Source organism: Protopterus annectens, chromosome 2.part1 (assembly GCF_019279795.1).
Source record: "Protopterus annectens isolate FY-2018-M chromosome 2.part1, PAN1.0, whole genome shotgun sequence".
Lineage (NCBI taxonomy): Eukaryota > Metazoa > Chordata > Ceratodontiformes > Protopteridae > Protopterus > Protopterus annectens.
The window spans coordinates 1,057,110,986-1,057,129,987 of record NC_056729.1 but is presented as its reverse complement, the minus strand read 5'-3'; the positions used below and the strand labels follow the sequence as shown (position 1 = coordinate 1,057,129,987).

The window sequence follows — 19,002 nt, the reverse complement described above, 5'->3', positions numbered from 1 at the left end:
ATCTGCACAATCTGCTCATTCAGACTTCCTCTCCAGAGACTTTGCTTTGCAGGAGGCAAATAGCGGTGTGAAGATGTCAAAGTCTGGGGTTGACAGTGAATTTCTGAGCATCCGTCCCGACTCATTCTCAGGATCATGTTTTCCTCAGGTATAGGCTTCAGACCATTCCTGTGCTGACATCCCTGATACCCACTGTGAAGTACTTCGTCTGGGGCGGTAATCAAGGAGCCTCAGTCCTCACCACTGACACCAGTGGAGAACATTCACTGTGAGAAAAATAGACAGTATTTTCAGATGCAGCCCCCTGCACCAAGTACAGTTTCCCTTAGGAGCATACAGAGAATGCACATTCCAGTCCTAGGCTTTCTCTCCAGGCTCCAAATAAGACTCCCCACTGACCACTATAGAGCTGAGTCTTTAGCCGGGTGTTCCAAGCCAAGTTCTTCACCACCTAGTCTGTAAAATCAGTGCTCTGTGTCCCTGTTCAAAGTAGCTGTAACACACACACACACACACACACACACACACACACACACACACACACACAGAGAGAGCTGGGAAAGGCTGGCATAGCATACCCAATCTGCCACCTCCACCCAGACTGTAGATTTTCTGCCACCAAAACACCTGAAGCCAGCTACTTTAAGGCCCTTATCAAGGTGCCCAAATACACTTAGTAAAATTAGTACTTATACAAATGGTAGATTTTAACCATGCAGCAAGACTTTCAGGAGAGTGGTGCCACAGTGCCACTAATTAAATGCAAGTACTCTAAAATGTTAAATATTTTTAAAAAGACCAGCCACAATGAAAGGTTTAGATATATTTAATAATAATGAAAAAAATGCTGTATATCTATTTACAAAAACTGACTGAATCATTTCTGTTCCTTAGTTATTTATTAAAGCAAGGCAAGATGAAAGTAGATGAGTGTCTTGTCAAGTCCAAAAACAGTGCACTCCACACATCTCTCACTAGTATTCAAATACAATTTCAGTGCTGGCTACAGAATGGCATCACATCTGGTCACCTGACTGTGTGGTTCTCACACTACCCTCTCACTAAAAACTGAGCCAGGATCTGGCACTGATATATCAAAAGATACACACAAACATAGATATCACACAGAATTTTAGCTAAGATTTATTATAGCATTTGAAAATTGTAAAACAATTCTAACATTTCCACCCTTCCTGCAGAAACTAACCAGCCATATTCTGGCACCCCAGGATAGCAACCTAGTTCACCACTAAGGAAACTAGAGCAGGATCTCAGCTCAAGCGTTTCACAGACATTGCATTTCTGGCTGCATTCAGATCTCTTAGATAAAATGTTTATGGCCTAAAACCAAGTCATTTAATTTCAGGATATTTTTCTTAAGGTTAGCTGGGCTGAGCTTAGCTTAACTTCTTCCCTTCTACTATCCTCTGTCAAAATATATACATTACAGCCTGAATTACATGTATATGTATTTTCTGTCCAGCAGGACCCACAGCTGACACATTTTTAACACAAGCATCTGTACAAATCAGTTTAATAGTCAAATGACATATAATTATTTACAAAACTCCAGCTGACTGTGCTGCATATTCTCCCTGTAACAGCTGGTACTACCTCACGTCACATCTCTCCCCCGCTTTGAAGACTCAAGCTAGATTTTCAGTTGACCTTGGAGGAATGTTGCTTGAGAGAAATGAGCCTATCTAGGAACACATTAACCCATGCCCTATCTTGAGAGTTCATCTGCATTGGCATTGCTGATCCCACTGCAGTGCTGCACTGTCATGTCATATGCCTGCAACCCTAGGCTCCGCCTTAAAAACTTGGCATTTTGCTGGCTGGCTCAATGTAGCCATGTTAAAGAATTGTGGTCTCTAACCATAGTGAATTTCCTTCCATACAGATAGGGCTGACATTTTTGCAGTGCCCATACTATTGCTAGACATTCTTTTTTCTACAGCTGCATAACACACCTCCCTGGGTTGGAGTCTATGGCTGAGATGTACAACAGGTGCTCTCCTCCCTCTGGCAGAATAAAGCCTTTACCCCATGGTTTGCAGCATCCACCTGCACAACAAATTCTTTGCTGTAGTCTGGGCACAGCTGCACAGTGGGTCCTTCCAAAGCACCTTTAAGCTTTTGGAATGCCTGCTCACAGGCTGGGGTCCAGATAACCTTATCTGGCCTGTTTTTCCTCATCGGGTTTGCAAGGGGAGCAGCTGTTGTACTATAATTGGGAACAACATTCTGTAGTACATCACTGTCCCCAAGAAAGCCCTCACCTGCTTTTTGGTAACAGGGGCAGGTTCTGTGCCAGTCTTACTACTCCCTACTCTATTTCCCAGTTAGGAGACCTCTGCCATACCCACCTGACACTTACTGGGCTTAATGGTCAACCCTGCCCTTTGCAGTCTACACAGGACTACCCTGACATACTAAAGAGGGTTTTGCCAGGAATGGCTGTAAATGGCAATATCATTCAGGTAAGCAAGGGCATAATCTCCTGTTAGGATACAATTTTCCAGCCTCTGGAAGCTTGCCCGGGGCATTTTTAATCCCAAAGGGTATCTATGTGAACTCCTCTAATCTTAATGGAGTCAGAAAAGCTGAGTTCTCTCTCTCTCTCTCTGTAGCATTGGGAGTCAAGGGCATCTGCCAGTAGCCCTTGGTCAGATCAGTAGTGGTCAGATACTTAGCCCTACACAGCTGCTCTAAGGCTTCATCTGACCTAGGCATGGGGTAAGCATCTGACTTTGTGTGACTGTTTAGATGTTCTTCGTCTTCATAGTCTGTGTGACTTGCTGCAGTCCTTCAAAGGGCCTGTTTGATAGGTCTGAGTCCTGTATCAGCTTGGTGCTGCACCAAGTCGGTGCACCCAGATTTTCCAGTGAGACCTAGGTAGAGGATAGCCACTGGGACATTGAGATGCTACCCCTTCCACTGAGATGTCAGTCTGAGCCTCATTGAGATCATCAGTCAGATCCCCCCTCCTCCTCTCCTGCCACCCACTACAGATATTATTCAAAGGTATCCCCCTATATCATGGTAGGCATCATCATAACATGGTACAGTTTTTGTACTCCTGCCTCCTGCTTAGCAGTTTTAACATGTAGTTAACATCACTGACCATCACACTCAAGGGCCTGCTCCCCTAAGCTGCCTGCATCTTATTGCGCCAAACAGGAATGAGCACCAGAACCTGCTTGTCCCACAGCATACTCTCTGACTCGAGCATTCCTGTCATAACAGATTTTTCTGCTGTTGGTCCTGCCAGATTCTCTTGGGTTTAAGATGCAGATTTGGGGTATCTGTCTGTAAGCAAACAGCAGTTGGGGCAAATATTTGTCTCTTAAACTAAAACTGTCTGCATGTTCTTAGCATGGTCTTCGTATAGAGTTTAACCTCCTCCAAGACCCCATTAGTCTGTGGTGGTGGTGGTAGTGTAATCTTTAGATGCTTCACTCACAGTGCTCCCACAAACAAGCCAGTAGGTCTGACATGAAATTAGTACCTCTATCAGTATTTCTCTTGTCAGAAAAAGTGAATAACTGTATTTTCTGCCTTGTGGGAAGCAGATACCACATAGGGATTATCATAATCTTCTACCATTAGTATATACCTTGTTTAGGGCCTGAGACCCCGTTGTCCATAGCTGCACTCTGTGCTCCTCAATCGCAAGCAAAGGCATTAAAGGAGGCTTGATTGTGCTAGGTTAGTGTTTGGGACTGCTCAGCAGGTCTGCAGTACCCTGCTACATCCCGCCGGATAATCCCAAGCCAATAAAAGTTCTGCATAATAAGTCTCTAAGTAGCTTTATGCCAACATCACCTGCAAAATGAAGTCATGGGATATAGCTAGAAATGCCAGATAGGCTGTGGGCATTACCAACTGCTGTCTCACCCTCTAGCCTTCCCTCAGGGATCCACTCTGTATACAGTAACCCTTTATTTTACTATACAGACTCTTTTCCTTGAGGATGTGCCCTCTCAGGAGGTAGGGACTGAGGCTGAGCCTCTCTCAACTTTACTGTTCCCTTTCCCAGCTCTTCCCAGGGTAGTTAGGGCTCTCCTTCTGTTGCCAAAGCTCCATCTGTGAAACAGCCAAGCACCAACTTCAGGTGTGTCTGCCTGGGTCTCCCTCCTAGCACATTTGTCGGCTCTGTGCCTAAGAAACATATGCTTAAAATGGCATTCCTATCAAGATTTGATTACTCTGATTAGAGGTTCTATGCCCCACCTGATAAGAGGCCTAGGGTGGAACAGGAGTTTGATAGTTTTGAACAGTGTTCACAGGCTTCAGTGTCTTCTGTGGAAGACTTGCAAGAGTTTCCTACTTATTCTGATTCTGATGTGGATGATTCCACTCCTTCAGCTTCTCCTCCTGAGGATTTTCATTTTCTGAGACTCTTCACTCCATGAGGGAGCACTTTAAATGGGAAGGCCAAGATTACTCTGACTCCAGAAAAGGCTTAGGGAATTCTTGTTTTGCCCCAGCATAGGCCCTTAGCTATTCCTCCTGTGTTAAATGTGGTGGAGGATGTTTTGCAGAGGCTTCTCTGAACCCTGATTCCTTGCCTCCTGCTCCTGTTAAGCCTGATAGGTATTATAGGGTGCCCAAGCTCATAAGTATTTGTTTAAGAGTCCCAGGGCGGACCCAGAAACTGTTTCTCAGGGGCCTAAAGGTGTTAAAGCTTCTGTGGTTAAAAATCCTGTACCCTCTGATAAAGAGGCGAGGGTTTTGGATAGGTGGGGTAAGAAAGTATATACTTCTTCCACTCTAGCCATGAGGGCGTTGAATTGTCAATTTCATATGCTGAAATATCAGAATTATCTCCTTTCACAATTGAAATCTAAGGTGGATGCTTTGGCGGAAGGTATTGAGTGTAAAGAATTGCTGGATTTGGTTCATGTATCTGAACAAGTGGGTAAGCATTCTTTGCAGTGTGGTTTTGATGCTGTTCAGGCCTCCTCGAGGGTGGCTGCTACTAGTTCTGTTCTTCGCAGACATGCATGGTTGAAGGATCAGAATTTAGCTGAGCATGTTAAGACCAGGATTTTGGATGCTCCTTTACAGTCTGATGTGTTGTTTGGACCGCCTGTGGAAGCAGTTTTAAAGAAAATGGAGGACAAAGCTAAGTCTATGCAGACTGTTAAAGATTTTTGCAGGTGCAGCCTCCGAAGTTTAGTAGAAATTGGCCTGCTAAGGGGTGGACATATCCTGCTTATGGTTCCCAGTCTAGGGGTAGATCTAGACGTGGGAGGGGCAGGGCTCAAGGTTCGTTTAGGCCTAGATCAGACAGTTCACCTGCTCAGACTTCTGGTGAGGGCAGGGGTCAGTCCTTCGTAAGCAGAACCAATGACCTGCCTTTTCAGCTGCCAGTGGACTCTCGTCTGGCAGCTCCTTTGGGAGGAAGATTGTCTCTTTTCAAAGAAAATTGGGATTTAATCACTCAAGACAGATGGGTGCTGGATATCATTCATCACGGGTACAGATTTTATTTCCACACAATGCCCCCTTTCAAAGGCATGCCAGATGTTCCTCCTCCACAAAGAAAAGAGGCTCACAAGCAAGTTTCTCAGTTACTCCAGATAGGGGCTATTCAGCCAGTCCCTGTGTCAGAAAGGGGCTTCGCATTTTATTCTCGCCTGTTCCTAGTGCCAAAGAAGGGGAACACGTGGAGACCAATTTTGGATTTATCTATCCTCAACACTTATCTGGACATTCCCAAGTTCAAGATGTTGACGTTACAGCAACTGTTACCTCTGTTGGGCAAGGATCACTGGATGGTAACTTTGGATCTCAAGGAAGCTTACCTTCATGTGCCCATAAGGCTAAGTTGCAGAAAGTATCTGCGGTTTCGAACTGGAGATTTTCATTATCAGTTCTCTGCATTGCCCTTTGGCTTATCTACTGCCCAGAGTATTCACAAAGGTTCTGGCTCCAGTGATAGCTTACTTCAGGCTTCAAGGCATTCAAATTTATCCTTACTTGGACGACTGCCTGATTCTGGCTCAAGAAAAGGAACACCTTCTACAGCATCTGGAATTTGTCATAGCAGTGCTAAGATGCCTAGGGTATTCTGTGAACGAAATAAAGTCCAGTCTAGTACCCTCTCAAGACATGTGCTTTCTGGGTGTGAGACTGAATACAGCAGCCCAGATGGCCTTTTAACCCCGGACAAACAAAACAGTCTGTCACTTTACTTCCATCAACTATCTCATCAGTCCGTGCTGACTGCAAGGACAGTCCTTCAAGCATTAGGGTTCATGGCATCTTGTATTCTGGTGCTTCCCAATGCCAAACTGCATATGAGGAAGCTGCAATGGTATCTCAAAATGTATGGACACAGCACTGCCAAGATTTGGACACTGTCATTCAAATCATACCTTGCCTTCAAAAGGAATTCTTGTGGTGGGCTCAGGAATGTCACCTAAACAAGGGACTCTCTGTGACCCGGCCAGAGGCGAGTCAGATTTTAACGACAGATGCCTCGGACACTGCTTGGGGAGCTCATCTAAATGGAAAGTGGATACAAGACAAGTGGCCTGCCAGACTACAGCATCTACATATCAACATGAAGGAGATGTTAGCAGTCCAGTTTGCATTGATGGCGTTCAAGCTACTTCTTCCAGGGCAGGTGTTGATTCTGACAGACAACACAACTGTCATGTGGTACATCAACAAGCAAGGGGGAACACATTCCTATCCTCTATGCAGGCAAGCAATGATTTTATGGGAGACTGCTAAGCCTGCAACTGACTCTTCAGGCAAGGTTTCTGCCAGGAGCACAGAACTCCCTAGCAGATGTATTAAGCAGACAAATCATGGATCCCCACGAGTGGAAACTGGATCTTCATGTATTTCAAAAATTGACAGTGTCATGGGGAACTCCAGACATAGATCTGTTCGCTTCTCCACTAAACCACCAGCTGCCAAAGTATTGCACAAAGGGGTTTCATCACACAGCTTGGAAAGTGGATGCTCTGTCTTTCAGTTGGAAAAACCTTCATGTCTATGCCTTTCCACCTCTACCTCTTCTTCCAAAGGTATTACTAAAGGTCAGACAGGACAGGCCAAGGATGATTTTGATAGCTCCAGATTGGCCTCGGCAACACTGGTACCCACTTCTAAGGAGTCTTGTAAAGAAGCCTCCATGGCCTTTACCTCTGATTCCTCATCTGTTATCTCAGAAGGACGGTCATCTGCTCAATGTCAAGCTTCAATCTCTTCATCTCACAGCTTGGCATATTCTGGGTTGAAACATGGTAGGTCTCAGCTTCCTCAACAAGTTTTAAATGTGATTATGGAAGCTAGAAGGCCTAGTACTAGGAGAGTGTACGCAGAAAAATGGAAGAGATTTTTATTTTGGAGTACAGCAAAGAATTTGGAGATTTCAGAGCCTAATTTGAGTGTGGCTCTTCAATATCTTACTGAGTTATTGGACAAAGGTTTGTCTTTCTCTTCCATAAAGATTCATGCTGCAGCAATTTCAGCTCACTATGATTGTGACCCACCTTTGTTTTCGCATCCTTTGTTCAAGCAGTTTCTTAGAGGGGCAAAGAATATAAGACCCCCGAGAGCTCCTACTCCTGCTTGGGATCTCAATTTTGTGTTGGAAAAACTTACTCTACAACCTTTTGAGCCTGCAGCTACTGCTGAATTGAAATATTTGTCATGGAAGACTGCTTTTCTGTTGGCTATTACTTCTGCAAGAAGGGTGTCTGAGTTGCAGGCCCTTATGGCAGTAGAGCCCTTTTTGATTTTCCATAAGGACAGGGTATCATTACGTACTAATCCTTCCTTTATGCCTAAGGTGGTTTCTAGTGTGGCTTTAAACCAAACTATTCATTTGCCTACGTTTTTTGCGGATCCTCAAAATAAAGGGGAAAAGATTTTGCACACTTTAGATGTACACAGGCAATTGCGTTATTATTTGAGCAGGACTAAAGATGTTAGACAGTCTCAGCAGTTACTTGTTTCTTTTGCTTTAAGTTCACAGGGCAAGCCTGTGTCAAAACAAACTATTTCTAGGTGGATTGGCTTTTGCATTGCATTTTGTTATTCCCATCATGGCAAAGAGGTTCCAGCTGGGATTAGGCCTCATTCCACTAGGGCTACTGCCACTTCAACAGCATTTCTAAGGGGGGTGGCAACTAAGGATATTCTGGAAGCAGCTACTTGGAGTTCAGTGCATACTTTCTCTAGGCATTATCACCTGCCTATATACTCTAAGACTAGAGCTGGTTTTGCCACAGCTGTTTTACAAGGCATGTTGTCAGCTCCTGCTACTTTATAATTTGCCAGCCTCCCTTACCTCTGCTTTGGGATTCTACCCAATTGTCAGGACTGCAGCAAGGGAAGACGAAGAACATAGTACAGTTTTGTACCTACCATAAATGTAGATGTTCGAGGATTCCCTTGCTGCAGTCCAATTTACCCTCCCTCCTTCCCCTCTGTGTTTCAGGGTGGTTATGTAGGTGAGTTTACATGCTTATATTTTTTGTATATATTACTGTATATATGGTACATGTTTTTTGGTGCAGGTTGTTTTGGGACTTGTCTTTTTGGGTCTTCTGACATCTGGGGCAAGAAAAGACTGAGGAAATGACGCCGGTCATGCGCATTAGTACCCTGACGTACTGACGTCAGTCTAAGGCGCCATGACCGACGTCAGCCTTATACTCTGGTATTCGGGCCGACTGGGACGCGGACTATACCCAATTGTCAGGACTGCAGCAAGGGAATCCTCGAACATCTACATTTATGGTAGGTACAAAACTGTACTTTCTCTGTAGTCCAGACAGAACCTGATGATACCATCTTTCTTTGGTACCAGCACCATGGGGAGGCCCAGCAACTGCTGGACTCCTGGATTACTCCCAGTTCCAACATTTCCTGTATCTCTTCCTTCATAGTCTGTGTGACTTGCTCAAGTACCCTTCAAAGGGCCTGTTTGATAGGTCTTTGGAGTCCTGTATCAGCTTGGTGCTGCACCAAGTGGGTGCACCCAGATTTTCCAGTGAACGTGTCCCCAAACTCTTTTAACACTGCTTCGATTTCCCAGACCTAGGTAGAGGATAGCCACTGGGACATTGCTACCCCTTCCACTGAGATGCTACCCCTTCCACTGAGATGTCAGTCTGAGCCTCATTGAGATCATCAGTCACCAGATCCCCCTCAGACTCCTCCTGCCACCCACTACAGATATTCAACAGAAAGGTATCCCTATCATGGTAAGGCTGCATCATGTTAACATGGTACAGTTTGTACTCCTACCTCCTGCTTAGCAGTTTTAACATGTAGTTAACATCACTGACCATCCTTACCACTTCGAAGGGTGCTTCCTAAGCTGCCTGCATCTTATTGCGTCAAACAGGAATGAGCACCAGAACCTGCTTGTCCCACAGCATACTCTCTGACTCGAGCATTCCTGTCATAACAGATTTTTCTGCTGTTGGGCTCCTGCCAGATTCTCTTGGGCCAAGCCCATAAGCTCCCTAAGCCTTGTCCCAGGGTTTAAGACATATGCCACAACAGACTCCTTGTCGGATTCACATTCATCCTCCCACTGATGCGTCAAATCCAAGGGCCCCCTCACCCTATACCCATACAACTCAAATGTTGAAAAACCTGCAGATTCCTGGGGTATCTGTCTGTAAGCAAACAGCAGATGGGGCAAATATTTGTCCCACTCTCTCTTAAACTGGTCTGCAAATGTTCTTAGCATGGTCTTCGGTATAGAGTTTAACCTCTCCACAAGACCATTAGTCTGGTGGTGGTGGTAGGGTGTAATCTTTAGATGCTTCACCTCACAGTGCTCCCACAAACAAGCCAGTAGGTCTGACATGAAATTAGTACCTCTATCAGTATTTCTCTTGAGAAAACTGCCCTGCTGAAAATATCTAACAAAGCACGTGCCACGTTTTCTGCCTCGATGGAGGACAGCGCTACCACATCAGGGTATCTAGTAGCATAATCTTCTACCACTAGTATATACTTCTTCCCTGTGGAACTTGGGGTACTGAGACCCCATAATATCCATAGCTGCACTCTGAAACTGCTCCTCAATCGCAAGCAAAGGCATCAAAGGAGCTTGGACCTTGTCTCCTACCTTGCCTACTTTTTGGCACTGCTCAGCAGGTCTGCAGTACCCTGCTACATCCCTTGCCAATCCCAAGCCAATAAAAGTTCTGCATAATAAGTCTCTTAGTATGCTTTATGCCAACATCACCTGCAAAATGAATGTCATGGGATATAGCTAGAAATGCCAGATAGGCTGTGGGCATTACCAACTGCTGTATTACCTCACCCTCTAGCCTTCCCTCAGGGATCCACTCTGTATACAGTAACCCTTTATTTTACTATACAGACTCTTTTCCTTGAGAATTGGGTGCCTCCTTAGCTACTTCCCTCAAGCCACATAATGTAGGGACTGAGAGCTGAGCCTCTCTCAACTTTACCTTTGTGCCCTTTCCCAGCTCCCCTTCCACAGGAAGCCAGATATACTCTGACAGCGGTGCCTCACTGTCAGCCTGGGTACTACAACTCACCTCTGCCCTTGCAGTCACCCTGTCCAAGGGAATATCAGTACCTATCAGCAGTTGTGGCTCACCTTCAGGCCCACTGCTGCAGGATAGCTCCATCTGTGAAACAGCCACAGCACCAACTTCAGGTGTGGGGTCTGCCTGGGTCTCCCTCACGCTACTAGATTCACATGCTTGTCTCCAAGCCTGACTGTGTAATTTCATACACACAAGGTATTGCATTATCAGAATCATTCCCTATCAAGACATTTGCAGGGATATCCTCCAACACACACCCACTTGCTTGTTTCCTTTACCACCCTCCTAATCAAGGTGAACCCTGGCCAAAGATATTTGGAATGGGAGGGGGTCCCTCCTAAAGCTCTGACTGGAGTGGACTGCTGAAGCAAGTACTGCTTCTCTTTAACCACTACAAGCTTCACAGTGGTTATGTCAGAGACTCTCTATCTCTTGGCAGTAGCCTGTTTTCCATCCACTAAGATAGTATACAAACTCCAGTGATAACAGGGTACCAAACTGTCTCCGAGCAACTTGCCCACTAGTATGCTGTTATTCCCACATACTTATTTTATTTAACATGTGTTTACCGGGGAGGTCCAACTGGGCCATTAACCCATTTTCATTGAAGCCCTGTGGAGAAAATATCTACACCCAAGTGCAAAGCAAGTGGTACAATACTATACAGAGTAGCAAACAGAATACTATACAATAATGATTGTCAGATTACATACAATCAGTATAAAAAGTTTACACACCCCTGTTAAAATGGCAGGTTTTTGTGATATAAAAAAACGGACCACAATAAATCATTTCAAAACTTTTCCTACCTTTAATATACCTATAACCTGTACAATTTAATTGAAAAACAAATAAATCTGTTAGTGGAAAAAATATAAAAAATAAAAAACGTACAATAAACTGGTTGCATAAGTGTGCAAACTCTTTAATACTTTATTGAAACACCTTTTGATTTAATTACAGCAGTCAGTCATCTTGGGTAGGAGTCTGTCAGCATGGCACATCTTGACTTGGCAATGTTTGCCCACTCTTCCTTGCAAAAGCGCTCCAAATCTGTCAGATTGTGAGTGCATCTCTTGTGCACAGCCTCTTCAGGTCACCCCACAGATTTTCTATTGGATTTAGGCCTGGGCTCTGGCTGGGCCATTCCAAAACTTTAATTTTCTTCTGGTGAAGCCATTCTTTTGTTGATTTGGATGTATGCTTGGGATCATTAACGTGCTGAAAGGTGAAATTCCCCTTCATCTTCAGCTTTCTAGCAGATGCCTGAAGGTTTTGGGCCAAAAGAGACTGGTATTTGGAACTGTTCATAATTCCCTCCTCCTTGACTAAAGCCCCAGTTCCAGCTGAAGAAAAGCAGTGCCAAAGCATGATATTGCCACCACCATGCTTCACTGTGGGGATGGTGTTCTTTTGGTGATGCAAAGTGTTGTTTTGGCTCCAAATGTATCTTTTGGAATTGTTGCCAAAAGGTTTAACATTGGTCTCATCAGACCATAGCATATTTTCACACATGCTTTTAGGAGACTTGATGTATTGTTTTGCAAATTTTAGCCAGGCCTGGATGTTTTTTATGTGTAAGAAAAGGCTTGCTTCTTTCAACCCTACCCCACAGCCCAGACATATGGAGAATATGGGAGATGGTTGTCACATGTAGTACACAACCAGTACTTGCCAGAAGTTCCTGCAGCTCCTTCAGTGTTACTGTAGGTCTCTTGCAGCCTTCTTGACCAGTTTTTGTCTTGTCTTTTCATCAGTTTTGGAGGGATGTCCAGTTCTTTGCAACGTCACTGTTGTCCTATATTTTCTCCACTTTTTGATGACTGTCTTCACTGTGTTCCATGGTATATCCAATGCTGTGAAAATTTTTATACCCTTCTCTTGACTGCTACTGTTCAACAATGAGATCCCTTTGATGCTTTGCAAGCTCTCTATGAACCATGGCTTTTGCTGTAGCAGGCAACTGAGTAAATGTCAGGAAAATCCTACTAGAACAATCAGAGTGTCTTTAATTGATGGCAGGTGTGTACCTAAGAAGACTGAATGCTGTAATTAAATCAAAAGGTGCTTCAACAAAATATTAATTTAAGGGTGTGCACACTTACGCAACCAGCGTATTGTACATTTTTTATTTTTTATATTTTTTCCCCTTAACAGATTTGTTTGTTTTTCATTGAATTGTAAAGGTTATGGGTCCCATTAAAGGTGGGAAAAGTTCTGAAATGATTTATCGTGGTCTCAAACCTGGCTTTTTAACAGGGGTGTGCAAACTTTTTATATCCACTGTACAATAGTGTTTGTAATTAACTTTTGGATATTACGGAAGTGAGACTGACAGTTTAATTAGTAGAACAAGTATAATTTATAGAGTGTGAAGAGTTTGATGAAAGCCGAGAAAAATGTTGAATAGAGAAACTCAGTAGAGAGGAAAGAGAGGTGGTAGAGGTAAACAGGTGAGATTAGGAAACAAGTGATGCAAATAACACACTTCCAACACTTCCACCCTTCCTGCAGAAACTAACAAGCCATTCACTGGCACAACAGGGTAGCAATTAGCTTGTCTCTAAGGACAATAGAGCAGGATCCCTGCCCAGACTTTTCACAGTCATTCCATCTCTGGCTGCATTCAGACCTGTGAGATAAAATCTTTATGGCCTAAACCAAGTAATTTAATTTTAGGCCATTTCTTAAGGTTAACTGGGTTGAGCTTAACCCCTTCCAGTATTCTCTGTTAAAATATATACATTTAATCAGTTACAATACAGTCTGACATACATGTATATTTCTTTTCTGCCCAGCAGGACCCACTGGTGATAACAAGCAACTTTACAAATACATTTTAACACTGGCATCTGTACAAATCCGTTTGATATTCCAATGACATATAATTATTTACAAAACTCCAGCTAGGTATGCTGGCATATGCTACACATGCACTGCAGTATTCCCCCTGTCACAGCTGGGACTACCTGACATCATCAGACCCCCAAGGCTTTAACTCTTGACTGCATTTTTTCAATTCCTTCTTCCTCTGGTCTCAGTTACAGCTAGGGAGTTTCTAAGGTCTCTGGGGTACATGATTTCCACCATTTCTATGCTTCCTCTTGCCAGACTTCATATGAGAATGCTACAGTTGCCTCTTGGGAAGATTAGCTCTTGAAGTTTGGGATCTGGCTGTCCAGTATCTGACGACTCTTTAGATTTTTGTATTCCTTCAGGAAAGAACATTGTGGCAGGCACTTTGAGCAGGTCTAAAACACAGACTCTTGAATGGATGCTTCACAGAGATGTGTTTCTGGACATTATTCACCAGTGGGGTACCCCTCAGGTAAATCTTTTTGCCTACTCTCCGAACAGTCAACTTCCTCTCTCTTGTATCATAGTCCTAAGTTCTCTGGCTTGGTGGATGCCCTTTCTTTTCCTTGTGAAGGGGATGTTTCTTGTGTTTCTTTATTCCTTTCCTCCCCTTCCGCTCGTACAGAGGTTCCTGTTCAAGATAGCACAGGATTCTCCCAAAATCTTGTTAGTGACTCCCTTTTGGCCCAGGCAGCATGGGCAGTCATCACAAGTTACCTCACAGGGTGAACCTACTCGCAGAAGACAAGGGGTTTCTCATCTATCCCCACTTGTCCACTCTTCAACTGACACTGTGGTTGATAGGGTTTGATACCTTTTAATCACCTTTTTCTGAGGATGTGCTTTGGGTTCAGCAGGAGGCCAGGTAACCCACTACCAGGAAATTTTATTTATCCAAACGAAAGAGATTTTTTGTTTGATGTCTTGCTTGCAACCTGAATCCACTTTGTATGTAAGTTCCTCTGGTTTTCTCTTATTTGTGTGAATTGCTCAATACTAGGGTGGCATACTTTTCAGTTTAAACCCATCTGTTAACTGTTTCTGCTTGTCTTCCTTTAACTCCTGTTTTGACTTCTAGATTTGAGGTCGAACAATTCCTTAAAGCTGTACTTCATACTAGGCCTCCCAGAAAGATTGACTCAGGCTCCTTTTGAGCCTCCAGCTTCAGCTGCCTGTATAGCATTGTACTTGGAAGACTGTTCTTCTTTTGGCCCTTAGTCCAGCTAGAAAAGGGTGTCTGAACTTCAGGCCCTTATGGCTGTACCTCCCTTTTTCTTTTAAGTTTTCCATAGGGACAGGGTGTCTGTTCATACTAATTCACCTTTTATGCCCATTTTGCTTAATGAATTGTCTCAGTCTACTCATTTGCTCACTTTTTCCCCCTTCTCTGTAGTCTTATTTGGATAAAGCTAAAGACATTTGTAAATCTGACAATTTTTTTTTTGTTGTTTCTTTTCATCCTAGGTCTTTGAGTTTGGCTCTTTCTAAGCAAAGTATTTCTTCCTGGATCTCTAAGGTCATTTCCATTTGTTACTCTCTTCATGGGAAAAGCCTTTCTTCTTTTAAGGTTCATTCCACCAGGACTGAGACTTCTTCTGGTGCTTTTTTTCAAAGGATGGGGTACCAACTTTATCCTTGAGACAGCTACTTGGATTTCTGTACATACTTTTGCCAACCATAAGTTGTATAGGGTTTCCAGGGCTGGAGCTGGATTTGCAAGGGCTATCTTGCATCTCCTTCTTGAGGGCTGTGCTGGACATTCCTCCTCCCACCTTTCTTCTTGAGCTTTTGTACTTTCCCATATGTAAGGAGTATTGCAACAGTGATATGGAAGGATATAGTACAGTTGTGTAAAATTTTACTATAACATTAGATGTCCTTTTCTTCAGTGTTGCAGTATTCACTCCCTCCTCCCCTTTTTTATTTTTCCTTTTGGATGCACATGTTCCTGTTTTACTCCGTGGACTGTTTCTATTGGGCCTTTTCAGTTTTGAGGACAGGTGCATCCATATGTCACCTTTATGCTACACTCCATGAGCGGGGAGCATACACGAGGTATACAGTGTCCTTACAACCTAAGGCTTTGGTATACTGGCTGGACATCGGACCACCCTTGGCAGGAGATCCCTAATGTAAGGAATACTGCAACAGTGAAGAGAAGGACATCTACTGTTATGGTAAGATTTTACACAACTGTAATTTTTCTTCCCGGGTGTTCTGAAGTTACAACTACAGGAATGCTATATTTTCAAGAGGACCCTCTTCTGTGGATATGTTGTTCTCTCTTCCTTTTTCCTTTGCCTAGGAGTACTAATTGTAAAGTTGTGGTAGAATATGTTTTTTATTCAGCATTTACTGACGTGGGGAAAAGCCTTATTCAGCAGAAGCCCACAGAAAAGTGCTCCAGAAGTGTTTTTGGCTTTCTACCACAAGCCATAGTGACTGCCTACATTAACTCTGTTACATTAGTCAGGAATCATATATATATTTCCTGCAGATGTATTTTGTTCATATGAAGTTTGTGAATTGCTAGTATGGTCCATCAAAAGATGGGGTTGTCATGTTTGGGTGTAAAGGGGGGCATGCATATCCAGAATGCAAAAGCTTGAGTTTAGGAGGAGGTATGATAGATGATACAAGGATAATGGATTGATACATTCCATCTAGTGCAAAGGACCCTCTTGAAAATCAGCCAGTAAGTTGCAAACTGTCAGAAATGTTTAGGGAATGCAGAACTATAGGTTCACATCAATGAATATTGAAGAAATTGGAAACATTTTAATGGTCCATGATTATTGTTCCCAGACTCACTGGAGTTGAGGTTGATTGAAATTGCAACACTTGAGTGTGAGGTTGGTTGGCTTTGACTGATGAATTTGAAGACACTGAACACTAAGGTAAAGCTTTTTCTGTTCTGTTACAGAAAGCATACCTTAACAGATGTATATTAAGGTATACAAGAGTAGCAGAGTATTGATAACTGCTTCTGGCTGATGTCATATAGTAAGATATAGAAGAGTAGAAGTGAATTGCTAACTATAGGTTTCTGTTTCTTGCTTTCCTTGTAGGATGATGATTTCTTCAATCAAGATATTCATGAAAGAAACCGTTTGTGACATACCATTTGACATGACTAGCTGCATTTAATTATGGAATATGTTTGTGATCTGCAGTAGTTGTGTGCCGAGTTCTCAGACTCAAATTTTTTAAGTGTGTGACTTTGGATCTATCATGCTCTGTATATTGCAAGCGTTTAAGGATTTCTAGAGTAGTAGAGGTTAAAAAAAATGAAAAGCCTCAGAGCTACTTTTTTTCTTTCCAGTATACCTTCATGCTTTGCAGTCTGCTACCATTTCACACCATGCAGCTGTTTGTTAAGGGAAAAATTGAAAGGGCTTGAAATAACAGAATGATAACTTTATCTGAAAAAGGTTTGCTACAGTTTTGTGCATTTCTCTTACCAGTTGGTGGAGATAGGCACTTGATTAGCAATAATTGTTCTTTGTCTTCATCCCCTCAGTCTCCTGGCTGACATTATATATTAGAATCTAGTGATTATATATGATAAATTGTATTGCAGTTAATTTGTAATGCTCTAAACAGAACTGAAATGTAAAGGGAAAGCAAATGTAAAGGGAAAGCAGCCAGCCAAAAAAGTTGTGTGCTTTCATGAAACTTGAGCATTAAGAGCAAAAAGACTGCTAAAAATAAAAAAATAATGAAGGGTGTCGCTCTGTACATTTTCTTTCGTTATGTCATGTGTTTTGGATGCTTTGTAAGGCTTTCATTTGCTTTTCTTTTATTTATGTTGGAAGAGATTCAGTAAACCATTACACAGTTGTAGAAATGAACAAGTCCTTTAATTAGAAAAGATCATTTCCCATTATATTTTTTCTAAGTCATGAATAATGTATGTCCTTTTTACAACTTTTCCTTGTAACTGGATATCATCCTTATGGCACTTATTCTAAAGTGTCATATTGTCTGATCATTTTCTGATAGCTAAACCATTGAACAGTTTTAAGATAAGCAGTAGGGGCAAGTGATATTTACATAGACTGTCTTAAAATAAATGGCAGTTCTGGAATAATTGAGTGTACTGAAGGGAAGCTTCACTGTTTATTTTAATGTGGGCCAGCAAATTAAGAATAATTCCATCATTTATTCTTTGCTAACCACCTTCACCCAGCTGAGGGTTTTGGGTGAGTGCCAGAGCCTATCTCAGGAGTTAAAGGATACAGAGCAGCAAAAAAATCTTGTGGAATGCCAACCCGTTGTAGGATACATGGACACATACACACCCTTTCACAAAGGACGTGCATACCTGCTTGTAGTTTGGATGCTCGCAAGTTCACCTGAATCATGTCTTCAGTATGTGGAAGGAAACCAGGGCATCTACCTTAAACCATTGTGGACATAGGCTATGCAGACTCTGCATGGAAGATACCCCAAGGGAGAACCAAATTGGCGAACCATGCATATTCTGATGCACAAAAGCTTACTGTTTACTGCCGTGACACCCTTCACTGGTGCATGAGGTTGGAGGGTAGTTAACATTCTGAATTTGTTTCTTGTTAGAGTACAGTAAACATTTCTTCAGACTGTGGTCATTTTGCAGCATTCTTTATTCTGATTTGTGTTCAGTAACAGAGGAATGAGAGACAGTACCTTGAAGCTAAAGGTGCGTATAGTGGTTTGTGTTGCATGTATCCATCAATTGAAACATGCTGAAATGTGTGTACCTTATTCAGTGTCTGTTTACTCATGCTGTGATGTTTTTTTTTTTTTGCTACTCATTGTTCTGATTGTGATTTTTGCTGTCATCTTTTAAGGTTTGCAAACTTAAACACCATATTAACGTTGTGACAGTCAGATTGGTAGCTAAGATCCATGTCAGCATTATTAATACTATATTGGGCATGAGTGTGATATTGATAGATGCTATAGGTGTAACAGTCAACCCAGCTACTTACTGCCAAATGTGAGGCAAATTGCTTGCTCACTTTAGAGGGATGGTAGCTATCAAAAGCTTTTCACTTGAATACTACTGGATGGTTTCTCATCATAACCCTTGTTACAGGCCAGAGCATGCCCACAAGGACATTTCCTCTGAGGATGGTTGCAGGTCTGAGTGTCCTTGAGGGTATGTCCCATATCCATATGGTTCTCCAAAACAATTTAAATATGAACTCGCCCATGACTAGAGAGGTTTGTCATGAGCAGTTTCTCCAAAGCAATTTAAATATTGAACTCTCCCATGACTAGAGAGGTCTCTGTTCTGAACAGTTTCTTGTCTTCATTCAGGGATCTTAAGATAAGGAAAGGCATACCCTCAAATTCCTCACCCTGGAGGATGCATCACAAGGTCCTGGTGTATAGATAATTGCTAGAAACCCTGGGGTGCCCTTTCTATTTTGATTCCAGTGAACAGTCTATTTGAGCCTTATATTCGTGAATCAGGGGTAATCCTGACTGGGAGTTTTCCCGCTGAATCCAACCTCCATATGGCTATCCTGATCAGCAGGCCCAGTTGATTAGAGTCCACTTCATCCTGCTATTGTAGCTTCATGTCTAAGGCCTGGGT

The 19,002-nt window shown here is 42.8% G+C and overlaps 1 protein-coding gene across 1 annotated transcript in view; it reads left to right on the top strand.

Annotated features, from left to right (window-relative positions):
* Window positions 1-18,028, top strand: part of TDRD15 (tudor domain containing 15) — a 688,203-nt gene extending 670,175 nt beyond the window's left edge. The window contains exon 5 of the mRNA XM_044063524.1: window positions 16,487-18,028. The gene's annotated coding sequence lies outside the window, so the exon portion shown is untranslated. The remainder of the gene's footprint in view (window positions 1-16,486) is intronic.
* Window positions 18,029-19,002: the final 974 nt, after the last annotated feature.